Genomic DNA, 13,579 nt, shown 5'->3' on the forward strand with positions numbered 1-13,579 from the left:
TCTTCGAGGGGGGCGTTCTAAGTCTTCGAGGGGGCGTTAAGTCTTCGAGGGGAGTTCTATGTCTTCGAAGGGGGCCTTCTATGTTCTAAGTCTTCGAGGGGAGCGTTCTAAGTCTTCGAGGGGGCGTTTTAAGTCGTCGCGGGGGCGTTCTAAGTCTTCGAGGGGGGCATTCTAAGCCTTCGAGGGGGGCGTTCTGAGTCTTCGAGAGGGGCGTTTTAAGTATTCGCGGGGGCGTACTATGTATTCTAGGGGGCGTTCTAAGTCTTCGAGGGGGGCGTTCTAAGTCTTCGAGGGGGCATACTAAGTCTTCGAGGGGCGAGGGGACATTCTAAGTCTTCGAGGGGGCGTTCTAAGTCTTCGAGGGGGGCGTTCTATGTCTTCGAGAAGGGATTCTGAGTCTTCGAGGGGGCGTTCTAAATCTTCGAGGGGGGCGTTCTTAGTCTTCGAGGGGGGCGTTCTAAGTCTTCGAGAGGGGCGTTCTAAGTCTTCGAGCGCTGCGTTCTAAGTATTCGAGGGGGGCGTTCTAAGTCTTCGCGGGGGGCGTTCTAAGTCTTCGAGGGGGCGTTCTAAGTCTTCGATGGTGCGTTCTAAATCTTCGAGGGGGCGTTCTATGTCTTCGAGGGGGGCGTTCTAAATCTACGGGGGGCGTTCTAAGTCTTCGAGCGGGACGTTCGAAGTCTTCGAGGGCGCGTTTTAAGTCTTCGAGGGGGGCAAGGGCACATTATAAGTCTTCTAGGGAGGCGTTCTAAGTCTTCGAGGGGGGCGTTCTAAATCTTCGAGGGATGCGTTCTACGTCTTCGGGGAGGAGTTCTAAGTCTTCGGGGGGTGTTCTAAGTCTTCGAGGGGGAATACTAAATCTTCGACGGGCGACGGGACATTCTATGTCTTCGAGGGGGGGTTCTAAGTCTTCGAGGGGGGCGTTCTAAGTCGTCGAGGGAGGGCGTTCTGAGTCTTCGAGGGGGGCGTTCCAAGTCTTCGAAGGGGTCCTTCTATGTTCTAAGTCTTCGAGGGGGGCGTTGTAAGTCTTCGAGGGGGGCGTTCTGAGTTTTCGAGGGGGGCGTTCTGTGTCTTCGAGGGGGCGCGTTCTGAGTCTTCGAGTGGGGGGGCGTTCTGAGTCTTCGAGGTGGGGATTCTGAGTCTTCGAGGGGGCGTTCTAAGTCTTCGAGGGGGAGTTCTTAGTTTTCGAGGGGGGCGTTCTAAGTCTTCGAGGGGGGCGTTCTAAGTCTTCGAGCGGGGCGTTCTATGTCTTCGAGGGGGGCGTTCTATGTCTTCGAGGGGGCGTTAAGTCTTCGAGGGGCGTTCTATGTCTTCGAGGGGGGCCTTCTCTGTTCTAAGCCTTCGAGGGGAGCGTTCTAAGTCTTCGAGGGGGGAGTTTTAAGTCGTCGCGCGGGCGTTCTATGTCTTCGAGGGGGGCATTCTAAGCCTTCGAGCTGGGCGTTCTGAGTCTTCGAGGGGGGCGTTCTAAGTATTCGCGGGGGCGTTCTATGTCTTCTAGGGGGCGCTCTAAGTCTTCGAGGGGGCGTTCTAAGTCTTCGAGGGGGCATACTAAGTCTTCGAGGGGCGACGGGACATTCTATGTCTTCGACGGGGGTTCTAAGTCTTCGAGGGGGGCGTTCAAAGTCTTCGAGGGAGGGCGTTCTGAGTCTTGGAGAAGGGATTCTGAGTCTTCGAGGGGGCGTTCTTAGTCTTCGAGGGGGCCGTTCTAAGTCTTCAAGGGGGTCCTTCTATGTTCTAAGTCTTCGAGGGGGCGTTCTATGTCTTCGAGGGGGGCGTTCTGAGTCTTCGAGGGGGCGCGTTCTGAGTCTTCGCGGGGGCGTTCTAAGTCTTCGAGGGGGGCGTTCTTAGTCTTCGAGGGGGGCGTTCTAAGTCTTCGAGAGGGCGTTCTAAGTCTTCGAGGGGCGTTCTATGTCTTCGAGGGGGGCCTTCTCTGTTCTAAGTTTTCGAGGGGGGCCTTCTATGTTCTGAGTCTTCGAGGTGGCGTTCTGTGTGTTCGAGGGGGGCGTTCTAAGTCTTCGAGGGGGGCGTTCTAAGTCTTCGAGGGGGCGTTCTAAGTCTTCGAGGGAAGGATCTATGTCTTGTAGGGGGCGTTCTAATTCTTCGTGGGGGGCAAGGGGACATTCTAAGTCTTCGAGGGGGCGTTCTAAGTCTTCTAGGGAGCCGTTCTGAGCTTTCGAGGGGGGCGTTCTAAGTCTTCAAGGGGTACGTTCTAAGTCTTCGAGGGGGCGTTCTAATTCTTGGAGAAGGGAATTCTAAGTCTTCGAGGGGGCATTCTAAGTCTTCGAGGGGCGAGGGGACATTCTAAGTCTTCGAGGGGGCGTTCTAAGTCTTCGAGGGGGGCGTTCTATGTCTTCGAGAAGGGATTCTGAGTCTTCGAGGGGGCGTTCTAAATCTTCGAGGGGGGCGTTCTTAGTCTTCGAGGGGGGCGTTCTAAGTCTTCGAGAGGGGCGTTCTAAGTCTTCGAGCGCTGCGTTCTAAGTATTCGAGGGGGGCGTTCTAAGTCTTCGCGGGGGGCGTTCTAAGTCTTCGAGGGGGCGTTCTAAGTCTTCGAGGGTGCGTTCTAAATCTTCGAGGGGGCGTTCTATGTCTTCGAGGGGGGCGTTCTAAATTTACGGGGGGCGTTCTAAGTCTTCGAGCGGGACGTTCGAAGTCTTCGAGGGCGCGTTTTAAGTCTTCGAGGGGGGCAAGGGCACATTCTAAGTCTTCTAGGGAGGCGTTCTAAGTCTTCGAGGGGGGCGTTCTAATTCTTCGAGGGATGCGTTCTACGTCTTCGGGGACGAGTTCTAAGTCTTCGGGGGGTGTTCTAAGTCTTCAAGGGGGCATACTAAATCTTCGACGGGCGACGGGACATTCTATGTCTTCGAGGGGGGTTCTAAGTCTTCGAGGGGGGCGTTCTAAGTCGTCGAGGGAGGGCGTTCTGAGTTTTCGAGAAGGGATTCTGAGACTTCGAGGGGGCGTTCTAAGTCTTCGAGGGGGGCGTTCTTAGTCTTCGAGGGGGGCGTTCCAAGTCTTCGAAGGGGTCCTTCTATGTTCTAAGTCTTCGAGGGGGCGTTGTATGTCTTCGAGGGGGGCGTTCTGAGTTTTCGAGGGGGGCGTTCTGAGTCTTCGAGGGGGCGCGTTCTGAGTCTTCGAGGGGGGGCGTTCTGAGTCTTCGAGGTGGGGATTCTGAGTCTTCGAGGGGGGCGTTCTAAGTCTTCGAGGGGGCGTTCTAAGTCTTCGAGGGGGCGTTCTTACTTTTCGAGGGGGGCGTTCTAAGTCTTCCATGGGGGCGTTCTAAGTCTTCCATGGGGGCGTTCTATGTCTTCGAGGGGGGCGTTCTAAGTCTTCGAGGGGGGCGTTCTAAGTCTTCGAGGGGGCGTTAAGTCTTCGAGGGGCGTTCTATGTCTTCGAAGGGGGCCTTCTATGTTCTAAGTCTTCGAGGGCGCGTTTTAAGTCTTCGAGGGGGGCAAGGGCACATTCTAAGTCTTCTAGGGAGGCGTTCTAAGTCTTCGAGGGGGGCGTTCTAATTCTTCGAGGGATGCGTTCTACGTCTTCGGGGACGAGTTCTAAGTCTTCGGGGGGTGTTCTAAGTCTTCAAGGGGGCATACTAAATCTTCGACGGGCGACGGGACATTCTATGTCTTCGAGGGGGGTTCTAAGTCTTCGAGGGGGGCGTTCTAAGTCGTCGAGGGAGGGCGTTCTGAGTCTTCGAGAAGGGATTCTGAGACTTCGAGGGGGCGTTCTAAGTCTTCGAGGGGGGCGTTCTTAGTCTTCGAGGGGGGCGTTCCAAGTCTTCGAAGGGGTCCTTCTATGTTCTAAGTCTTCGAGGGGGCGTTGTATGTCTTCGAGGGGGGCGTTCTGAGTTTTCGAGGGGGGCGTTCTGAGTCTTCGAGGGGGCGCGTTCTGAGTCTTCGAGGGGGCGCGTTCTGAGTCTTCGAGGGGGGGGCGTTCTGAGTCTTCGAGGTGGGGATTCTGAGTCTTCGAGGGGGCGTTCTAAGTCTTCGAGGGGGCGTTCTAAGTCTTCGAGGGGGCGTTGTTACTTTTCGAGGGGGGCGTTCTAAGTCTTCCATGGGGGCGTTCTAAGTCTTCCATGGGGGCGTTCTATGTCTTCGAGGGGGGCGTTCTAAGTCTTCGAGGGGGGCGTTCTAAGTCTTCGAGGGGGCGTTAAGTCTTCGAGGGGCGTTCTATGTCTTCGAAGGGGGCCTTCTATGTTCTAATTCTTCGAGGGGAGCGTTCTAAGTCTTCGAGGGGGCGTTTTAATTCGTCGCGGGGGCGTTCTAAGTCTTCGAGGGGGGCATTCTAAGCCTTCGAGGGGGGCGTTCTGAGTCTTCGAGAGGTGCGTTCTAAGTATTCGCGGGGGCGTACTATGTCTTCTAGGGGGCGTTCTAAGTCTTCGAGGGGGGCGTTCTAAGTCTTCGAGGGGGCATACTAAGTCTTCGAGGGGCGAGGGGACATTCTAAGTCTTCGAGGGGGCGTTCTAAGTCTTCGAGGGGGGCGTTCTATGTCTTCGAGAAGGGATTCTGAGTCTTCGAGGGGGCGTTCTAAATCTTCGAGAGGGGCGTTCTTAGTTTTCGAGGGGGGCGTTCTAAGTCTTCGAGAGGGGCGTTCTAAATCTTCGAGCGCTGCGTTCTAAGTATTCGAGGGGGGCGTTCTAAGTCTTCGCGGGGGGCGTTCTAAGTCTTCGAGGGGGCGTTCTAAGTCTTCGAGGGGGCGTTCTAAGTCTTCGAGGGGGCGTTCTATGTCTTCGAGGGGGGCGTTCTAAATCTACGGGGGGCGTTCTAAGTCTTCGAGCGGGACGTTCTAAGTCTTCGAGGGCGCGTTTTAAGTCTTCGAGGGGGGCAAGGGCACATTCTAAGTCTTCTAGGGAGGCGTTCTAAGTCTTCGAGGGGGGCGTTCTAATTCTTCGAGGGATGCGTTCTACGTCTTCGGGGAGGAGTTCTAAGTCTTCGGGGGGTGTTCTAAGTCTTCGAGGGGGAATACTAAATCTTCGACGGGCGACGGGACATTCTATGTCTTCGAGGGGGGGTTCTAATTCTTCGAGGGGGGCGTTCTAAGTCGTCGAGGGAGGGCGTTCTGAGTCTTCGAGAAGGGATTCTGAGACTTCGAGGGGGCGTTCTAAGTCTTCGAGGGGGGCGTTCTTAGTCTTCGAGGGGGGCGTTCCAAGTCTTCGAAGGGGCGTTGTATGTCTTCGAGGGGGGCGTTCTGAGTTTTCGAGGGGGGCGTTCTGAGTCTTCGAGGGGGCGCGTTCTGAGTCTTCGAGGGGGGGCGTTCTGAGTCTTCGAGTTGGGGATTCTGAGTCTTCGAGGGGGCGTTCTAAGTCTTCGAGGGGGCTTCCTAAGTCTTCGAGGGGGCGTTCTTACTTTTCGAGGGGCGTTTTAAGTATTCGCGGGGGCGTACTATGTCTTCTAGGGGGCGTTCTAAGTTTCGAGGGGGGCGTTCTAAGTCTTCGTGGGGGCATACTAAGTCTTCGAGGGGCGAGGGGACATTCTAAGTCTTCGAGGGGGCGTTCTAAATCTTCGAGGGGGGCGTTCTTAGTCTTCGAGAGGGGCGTTCTAAGTCTTCGAGCGCGGCGTTCTAAGTATTCGAGGGGGGCGTTCTAAGTCTTCGCGGGGGGCGTTCTAAGTCTTCGAGGGGGCGTTCAATGTCTTCGAGGGGGGCGTTCTATGTCTTCGAGGGGGCCGTTCTAAATCTTCGGGGGGCGATCTAAGTCTTCGAGCGGGACGTTCTAAGTCTTCGAGGGCGCGTTTTAAGTCTTCGAGGGGGGCAAGGGCACATTCTAAGTCTTCTAGGGAGGCGTTCTAAGTCTTCGAGGGGGGCGTTCTAATTCTTCGAGGGATGCGTTCTACGTTTTCGGGGAGGAGTTCTAAGTCTTCGGGGGGTGTTCTAAGTCTTCAAGGGGGCATACTAAATCTTCGACGGGCGACGGGCCATTCTATGTCTTCGAGGGGGGTTCTAAGTCTTCGAGGGGGGCGTTCTAAGTCGTCGAGGGAATGCGTTCTGAGTCTTCGAGAAGGGATTCTGAGACTTCGAGGGGGCGTTCTAAGTCTTCGAGGGGGGCGTTCTTAGTCTTCGAGGGGGGCGTTCCAAGTCTTCGAAGGGGTCCTTCTATGTTCTAAGTCTTCGAGGGGACGTTGTATGTCTTCGAGGGGGGCGTTCTGAGTTTTCGAGGGGGGCGTTCTGAGTCTTCGAGGGTGCGCGTTCTGAGTCTTCGAGGGGGGGCGTTCTGAGTCTTCGAGGTGGGGATTCTGAGTCTTCGAGGGGGCGTTCTAAGTCTTCGAGGGGGCGTTCTAAGTCTTCGAGGGGGCGTTCTTACTTTTCGAGGGGGGCGTTCTAAGTCTTCCATGGGGGCGTTCTAAGTCTTCCATGGGGGCGTTCTATGTCTTCGAGGGGGCGTTCTAAGTCTTCGAGGGGGGCGTTCTAAGTCTTCGAGGGGGCGTTAAGTCTTCGAGGGGCGTTCTATGTCTTCGAAGGGGGCCTTCTATGTTCTAAGTCTTCGAGGGGAGCGTTCTAAGTCTTCGAGGGGGCGATTTAAGTCGTCGCGGGGGCGTTCTAAGTCTTCGAGGGGGGCATTCTAAGCCTTCGAGGGGGGCGTTCTGAGTCTTCGAGAGGTGCGTTCTAATTATTCGCGGGGGCGTACTATGTCTTCTAGGTGGCGTTCTAAGTCTTCGAGGGGGGCGTTCTAAATCTTTGAGGGGGCATACTAAGTCTTCGAGGGGCGAGGGGACATTCCAAGTCTTCGAGGGGGCGTTCTATGTCTTCGAGAAGGGATTCTGAGTCTTCGAGGGGGCGTTCTAAATCTTCGAGGGGGGCGTTCTTAGTCTTCGAGGGGGGCGTTCTAAGTCTTCGAGAGGGGCGTTCTAAATCTTCGAGCGCTGCGTTCTAAGTATTCGAGGGGGGCGTTCTAAGTCTTCGCGGGGGGCGTTCTAAGTCTTCGAGGGGGCGTTCTAAGTCTTCGAGGGGGCGCTCTAAGTCTTCGAGGGGGCGTTCTATGTCTTCGAGGGGGGCGTTCTAAATCTACGGGGGCGTTCTAAGTCTTCGAGCGGGACGTTCTAAGTCTTCGAGGGCGCGTTTTAAGTCTTCGAGGGGGGCAAGAGCACATTCTAAGTCTTCTAGGGAGGCGTTCTAAGTCTTCGAGGGGGGCGTTCTAATTCTTCGAGGGGGGCGTTCTAATTCTTCGAGGGATGCGTTCTACGTCTTCGGGGAGGAGTTCTAAGTCTTCGGGGGGTGTTCTAAGTCTTCGAGGGGGAATAATAAATCTTCGACGGCGACGGGACATTCTATGTCTTCGAGGGGGGGGGTTCTAAGTCTTCGAGGGGGGGGTTCTAAGTCTTCGAGGGGGGCGTTCTAAGTCGTCGAGGGAGGGCGTTCTGAGTCTTCGAGAAGGGATTCTGAGATTTCGAGGGGGCGTTCTAAGTCTTCGAGGGGGGCGTTCTGAGTCTTCGAGGGGGGCGTTCGAAGTCTTCGAAGGGGTCCTTCTATGTTCTAAGTCTTCGAAGGGGCGTTGTATGTCTTCGAGGGGGGCGTTCTGAGTTTTCGAGGGGGGCGTTCTGAGTCTTCGAGGGGGCGCGTTCTGAGTCTTCGAGGGGGGGCGTTCTGAGTCTTCGAGGTGGGGATTCTGAGTCTTCGAGGGGGCGTTCTAAGTCTTCGAGGGGGCGTCCTAAGTCTTCGAGGGGGCGTTCTTACTTTTCGAGGGGGGCGTTCTAAGTCTTCCATGGGGGCGTTCTAAGTCTTCCATGGGGGCGTTCTATGTCTTCGAGGGGGGCGTTCTAAGTCTTCGAGGGGGGCGTTCTAAGTCTTCGAGGGGGCGTTAAGTCTTCGAGGGGAGTTCTATGTCTTCGAAGGGGGCCTTCTATGTTCTAAGTCTTCGAGGGGAGCGTTCTAAGTCTTCGAGGGGGCGTTTTAAGTCGTCGCGGGGGCGTTCTAAGTCTTCGAGGGGGGCATTCTAAGCCTTCGAGGGGGGCGTTCTGAGTCTTCGAGAGGGGCGTTTTAAGTATTCGCGGGGGCGTACTATGTATTCTAGGGGGCGTTCTAAGTCTTCGAGGGGGGCGTTCTAAGTCTTCGAGGGGGCATACTAAGTCTTCGAGGGGCGAGGGGACATTCTAAGTCTTCGAGGGGGCGTTCTAAGTCTTCGAGGGGGGCGTTCTATGTCTTCCAGAAGGGATTCTGAGTCTTCGAGGGGGCGTTCTAAATCTTCGAGGGGGGCGTTCTTAGTCTTCGAGGGGGGCGTTCTAAGTCTTCGAGAGGGGCGTTCTAAGTCTTCGAGCGCTGCGTTCTAAGTATTCGAGGGGGGCGTTCTAAGTCTTCGCGGGGGGCGTTCTAAGTCTTCGAGGGGGCGTTCTAAGTCTTCGAGGGTGCGTTCTAAATCTTCGAGGGGGCGTTCTATGTCTTCGAGGGGGGCGTTCTAAATCTACGGGGGGCGTTCTAAGTCTTCGAGCGGGACGTTCGAAGTCTTCGAGGGCGCGTTTTAAGTCTTCGAGGGGGGCAAGGGCACATTCTAAGTCTTCTAGGGAGGCGTTCTAAGTCTTCGAGGGGGGCGTTCTAAATCTTCGAGGGATGCGTTCTACGTCTTCGGGGAGGAGTTCTAAGTCTTCGGGGGGTGTTCTAAGTCTTCGAGGGGGAATACTAAATCTTCGACGGGCGACGGGACATTCTATGTCTTCGAGGGGGGGTTCTAAGTCTTCGAGGGGGGCGTTCTAAGTCGTCGAGGGAGGGCGTTCTGAGTCTTCGAGAAGGGATTCTGAGACTTCGAGGGGGCGTTCTAAGTCTTCGAGGGGGGCGTTCTTAGTCTTCGAGGGGGGCGTTCCAAGTCTTCGAAGGGGTCCTTCTATGTTCTAAGTCTTCGAGGGGGCGTTGTAAGTCTTCGAGGGGGGCGTTCTGAGTTTTCGAGGGGGGCGTTCTGTGTCTTCGAGGGGGCGCGTTCTGAGTCTTCGAGTGGGGGGGCGTTCTGAGTCTTCGAGGTGGGGATTCTGAGTCTTCGAGGGGGCGTTGTATGTCTTCGAGGGGGGCGTTCTGAGTTTTCGAGGGGGGCGTTCTGAGTCTTCGAGGGGGCGCGTTCTGAGTCTTCGAGGGGGGGGGCGTTCTGAGTCTTCGAGGTGGGGATTCTGAGTCTTCGAGGGGGCGTTCTAAGTCTTCGAGGGGGCGTCCTAAGTCTTCGAGAGGGCTTTCTTACTTTTCGAGGGGGGCGTTCTAAGTCTTCCATGGGGGCGTTCTAAGTCTTCCATGGGGGCGTTCTATGTCTTCGAGGGGGGCGTTCTAAGTCTTCGAGGGGGGCGTTCTAAGTCTTCGAGGGGGCGTTAAGTCTTCGAGGGGAGTTCTATGTTTTCGAAGGGGGCCTTCTATGTTCTAAGTCTTCGAGGGGAGCGTTCTAAGTCTTCGAGGGGGCGTTTTAAGTCGTCGCGGGGGCGTTCTAAGTCTTCGAGGGGGGCATTCTAAGCCTTCGAGGGGGGCGTTCTGAGTCTTCGAGAGGGGCGTTTTAAGTATTCGCGGGGGCGTACTATGTATTCTAGGGGGCGTTCTAAGTCTTCGAGGGGGGCGTTCTAAGTCTTCGAGGGGGCATACTAAGTCTTCGAGGGGCGAGGGGACATTCTAAGTCTTCGAGGGGGCGTTCTAAGTCTTCGAGGGGGGCGTTCTATGTCTTCGAGAAGGGATTCTGAGTCTTCGAGGGGGCGTTCTAAATCTTCGAGGGGGGCGTTCTTAGTCTTCGAGGGGGGCGTTCTAAGTCTTCGAGAGGGGCGTTCTAAGTCTTCGAGCGCTGCGTTCTAAGTATTCGAGGGGGGCGTTCTAAGTCTTCGCGGGGGGCGTTCTAAGTCTTCGAGGGGGCGTTCTAAGTCTTCGAGGGTGCGTTCTAAATCTTCGAGGGGGCGTTCTATGTCTTCGAGGGGGGCGTTCTAAATCTACGGGGGGCGTTCTAAGTCTTCGAGCGGGACGTTCGAAGTCTTCGAGGGCGCGTTTTAAGTCTTCGAGGGGGGCAAGGGCACATTCTAAGTCTTCTAGGGAGGCGTTCTAAGTCTTCGAGGGGGGCGTTCTAAATCTTCGAGGGATGCGTTCTACGTCTTCGGGGAGGAGTTCTAAGTCTTCGGGGGGTGTTCTAAGTCTTCGAGGGGGAATACTAAATCTTCGACGGGCGACGGGACATTCTATGTCTTCGAGGGGGGGTTCTAAGTCTTCGAGGGGGGCGTTCTAAGTCGTCGAGGGAGGGCGTTCTGAGTCTTCGAGAAGGGATTCTGAGACTTCGAGGGGGCGTTCTAAGTCTTCGAGGGGGGCGTTCTGAGTTTTCGAGGGGGGCGTTCTGTGTCTTCGAGGGGGCGCGTTCTGAGTCTTCGAGTGGGGGGGCGTTCTGAGTCTTCGAGGTGGGGATTCTGAGTCTTCGAGGGGGCGTTCTAAGTCTTCGAGGGGGAGTTCTTAGTTTTCGAGGGGGGCGTTCTAAGTCTTCGAGGGGGGCGTTCTAAGTCTTCGAGCGGGGCGTTCTATGTCTTCGAGGGGGGCGTTCTATGTCTTCGAGGGGGCGTTAAGTCTTCGAGGGGCGTTCTATGTCTTCGAGGGGGGCCTTCTCTGTTCTAAGCCTTCGAGGGGAGCGTTCTAAGTCTTCGAGGGGGGAGTTTTAAGTCGTCGCGCGGGCGTTCTATGTCTTCGAGGGGGGCATTCTAAGTCTTCGAGCTGGGCGTTCTGAGTCTTCGAGGGGGGCGTTCTAAGTATTCGCGGGGGCGTTCTATGTCTTCTAGGGGGCGCTCTAAGTCTTCGAGGGGGCGTTCTAAGTCTTCGAGGGGGCATACTAAGTCTTCGAGGGGCGACGGGACATTCTATGTCTTCGACGGGGGTTCTAAGTCTTCGAGGGGGGCGTTCAAAGTCTTCGAGGGAGGGCGTTCTGAGTCTTGGAGAAGGGATTCTGAGTCTTCGAGGGGGCGTTCTTAGTCTTCGAGGGGGCCGTTCTAAGTCTTCAAGGGGGTCCTTCTATGTTCTAAGTCTTCGAGGGGGCTTTCTATGTCTTCGAGGGGGGCGTTCTGAGTCTTCGAGGGGGCGCGTTCTGAGTCTTCGCGGGGGCGTTCTAAGTCTTCGAGGGGGGCGTTCTTAGTCTTCGAGGGGGGCGTTCTAAGTCTTCGAGGGGGCGTTCTAAGTCTTCGAGGGGCGTTCTATGTCTTCGAGGGGGGCCTTCTCTGTTCTAAGTTTTCGAGGGGGGCCTTCTATGTTCTGAGTCTTCGAGGTGGCGTTCTGTGTGTTCGAGGGGGCGTTCTAAGTCTTCGACGGGGCCATTCTAAGTCTTCGCGCGGGGCGTTCTAAGTCTTCGAGGGGGGCGTTCTAAGTCTTCGAGGGGGCGTTCTAAGTCTTCGAGGGAAGGATCTATGTCTTCTAGAGGGCGTTCTAATTCTTCGTGGGGGGCAAGGGGACATTCTAAGTCTTCGAGGGGGCGTTCTAAGTCTTCTAGGGAGCCGTTCTGAGCTTTCGAGGTGGGCGTTCTAAGTCTTCGAGGTGGGCGTTCTAAGTCTTCGAGGGGTACGTTCTAAGTCTTCGAGGGGGCGTTCTAATTCTTGGAGAAGGGAATTCTAAGTCTTCGAGGGGGCATTCTAAGTCTTCGAGGGGCGAGGGGACATTCTAAGTCTTCGAGGGGGCGTTCTAAGTCTTCGAGGTGGGCTTTCTATGTCTTCGAGAAGGGATTCTGAGTCTTCGACGGGGCGTTCTAAATCTTCGAGGGGGGCGTTCTTAGTCTTCGAGAGGGGCGTTCTAAGTCTTCGAGCGCGGCGTTCTAAGTATTCGAGGGGGGCGTTCTAAGTCTTCGCGGGGGGCGTTCTAAGTCTTCGAGGGGGCGTTCTAAGTCTTCGAAGGGGCGTTCTAAGTCTTCGAGGGGGCGTTCTATGTCTTCGAGGGGGGCGTTCTATGTCTTCGAGGGGGGCGTTGTAAATCTTCGGGGGGCGATCTAAGTCTTCGAGCGGGACGTTCTAAGTCTTCGAGGGCGCGTTTTAAGTCTTCGAGGGGGGCAAGGGCACATTCTAAGTCTTCTAGGGAGGCGTTCTAAGTCTTCGAGGGGGCGTTCTAATTCTTCGAGGGATGCGTTCTACGTCTTCGGGGAGGAGTTCTAAGTCTTCGGGGGATGTTCTAAGTCTTCAAGGGGGCATACTAAATCTTCGACGGGCGACGGGACATTCTATGTCTTCGAGGGGGGTTCTAAGTCTTCGAGGGGGGCGTTCTAAGTCGTCGAGGGAGGGCGTTCTGAGTCTTCGAGAAGGGATTCTGAGACTTCGAGGGGGCGTTCTAAGTCTTCGAGGGGGGCGTTCTTAGTCTTCGAGGGGGGCGTTCCAAGTCTTCGAAGGGGTCCTTCTATGTTCTAAGTCTTCGAGGGGGCGTTGTATGTCTTCGAGGGGGGCGTTCTGAGTTTTCGAGGGGGGCGTTCTGAGTCTTCGAGGGGGCGCGTTCTGAGTCTTCGAGGGGGGGCGTTCTGAGTCTTCGAGGTGGGGATTCTGAGTCTTCGAGGGGGGCGTTCTAAGTCTTCGAGGGGGCGTTCTAAGTCTTCGAGGGGGCGTTCTTACTTTTCGAGGGGGGCGTTCTAAGTCTTCCATGGGGGCGTTCTAAGTCTTCCATGGGGGCGTTCTATGTCTTCGAGGGGGGCGTTCTAAGTCTTCGAGGGGGGCGTTCTAAGTCTTCGAGGGGGCGTTAAGTCTTCGAGGGGCGTTCTATGTCTTCGAAGGGGGCCTTCTATGTTCTAAGTCTTCGAGGGCGCGTTTTAAGTCTTCGAGGGGGGCAAGGGCACATTCTAAGTCTTCTAGGGAGGCGTTCAAAGTCTTCGAGGGGGGCGTTCTAATTCTTCGAGGGATGCGTTCTACGTCTTCGGGGACGAGTTCTAAGTCTTCGGGGGGTGTTCTAAGTCTTCAAGGGGGCATACTAAATCTTCGACGGGCGACGGGACATTCTATGTCTTCGAGGGGGGTTCTAAGTCTTCGAGGGGGGCGTTCTAAGTCGTCGAGGGAGGGCGTTCTGAGTCTTCGAGAAGGGATTCTGAGACTTCGAGGGGGCGTTCTAAGTCTTCGAGGGGGGCGTTCTTAGTCTTCGAGGGGGGCGTTCCAAGTCTTCGAAGGGGTCCTTCTATGTTCTAAGTCTTCGAGGGGGCGTTGTATGTCTTCGAGGGGGGCGTTCTGAGTTTTCGAGGGGGGCGTTCTGAGTCTTCGAGGGGGCGCGTTCTGAGTCTTCGAGGGGGGGGCGTTCTGAGTCTTCGAGGTGCGGATTCTGAGTCTTCGAGGGGGCGTTCTAAGTCTTCGAGGGGGCGTTCTAAGTCTTCGAGGGGGCGTTGTTACTTTTCGAGGGGGGCGTTCTAAGTCTTCCATGGGGGCGTTCTAAGTCTTCCATGGGGGCGTTCTATGTCTTCGAAGGAGGCGTTCTAAGTCTTCGAGGGGGGCGTTCTAAGTCTTCGAGGGGGCGTTAAGTCTTCGAGGGGCGTTCTATGTCTTCGAAGGGGGCCTTCTATGTTCTAAGTCTTCGAGGGGAGCGTTCTAAGTCTTCGAGGGGGCGTTTTAAGTCGTCGCGGGGGCGTTCTAAGTCTGCGAGGGGGGCATTCTAAGCCTTCGAGGGGGGCGTTCTGAGTCTTCGAGAGGTGCGTTCTAAGTATTCGCGGGGG

Source organism: Stegodyphus dumicola, chromosome 7 (assembly GCF_044657685.1).
Source record: "Stegodyphus dumicola isolate Sdum_Otavi_A_Nest chromosome 7, ASM4465768v1".
In the NCBI taxonomy this organism is placed as follows: Eukaryota; Metazoa; Arthropoda; class Arachnida; order Araneae; family Eresidae; genus Stegodyphus; species Stegodyphus dumicola.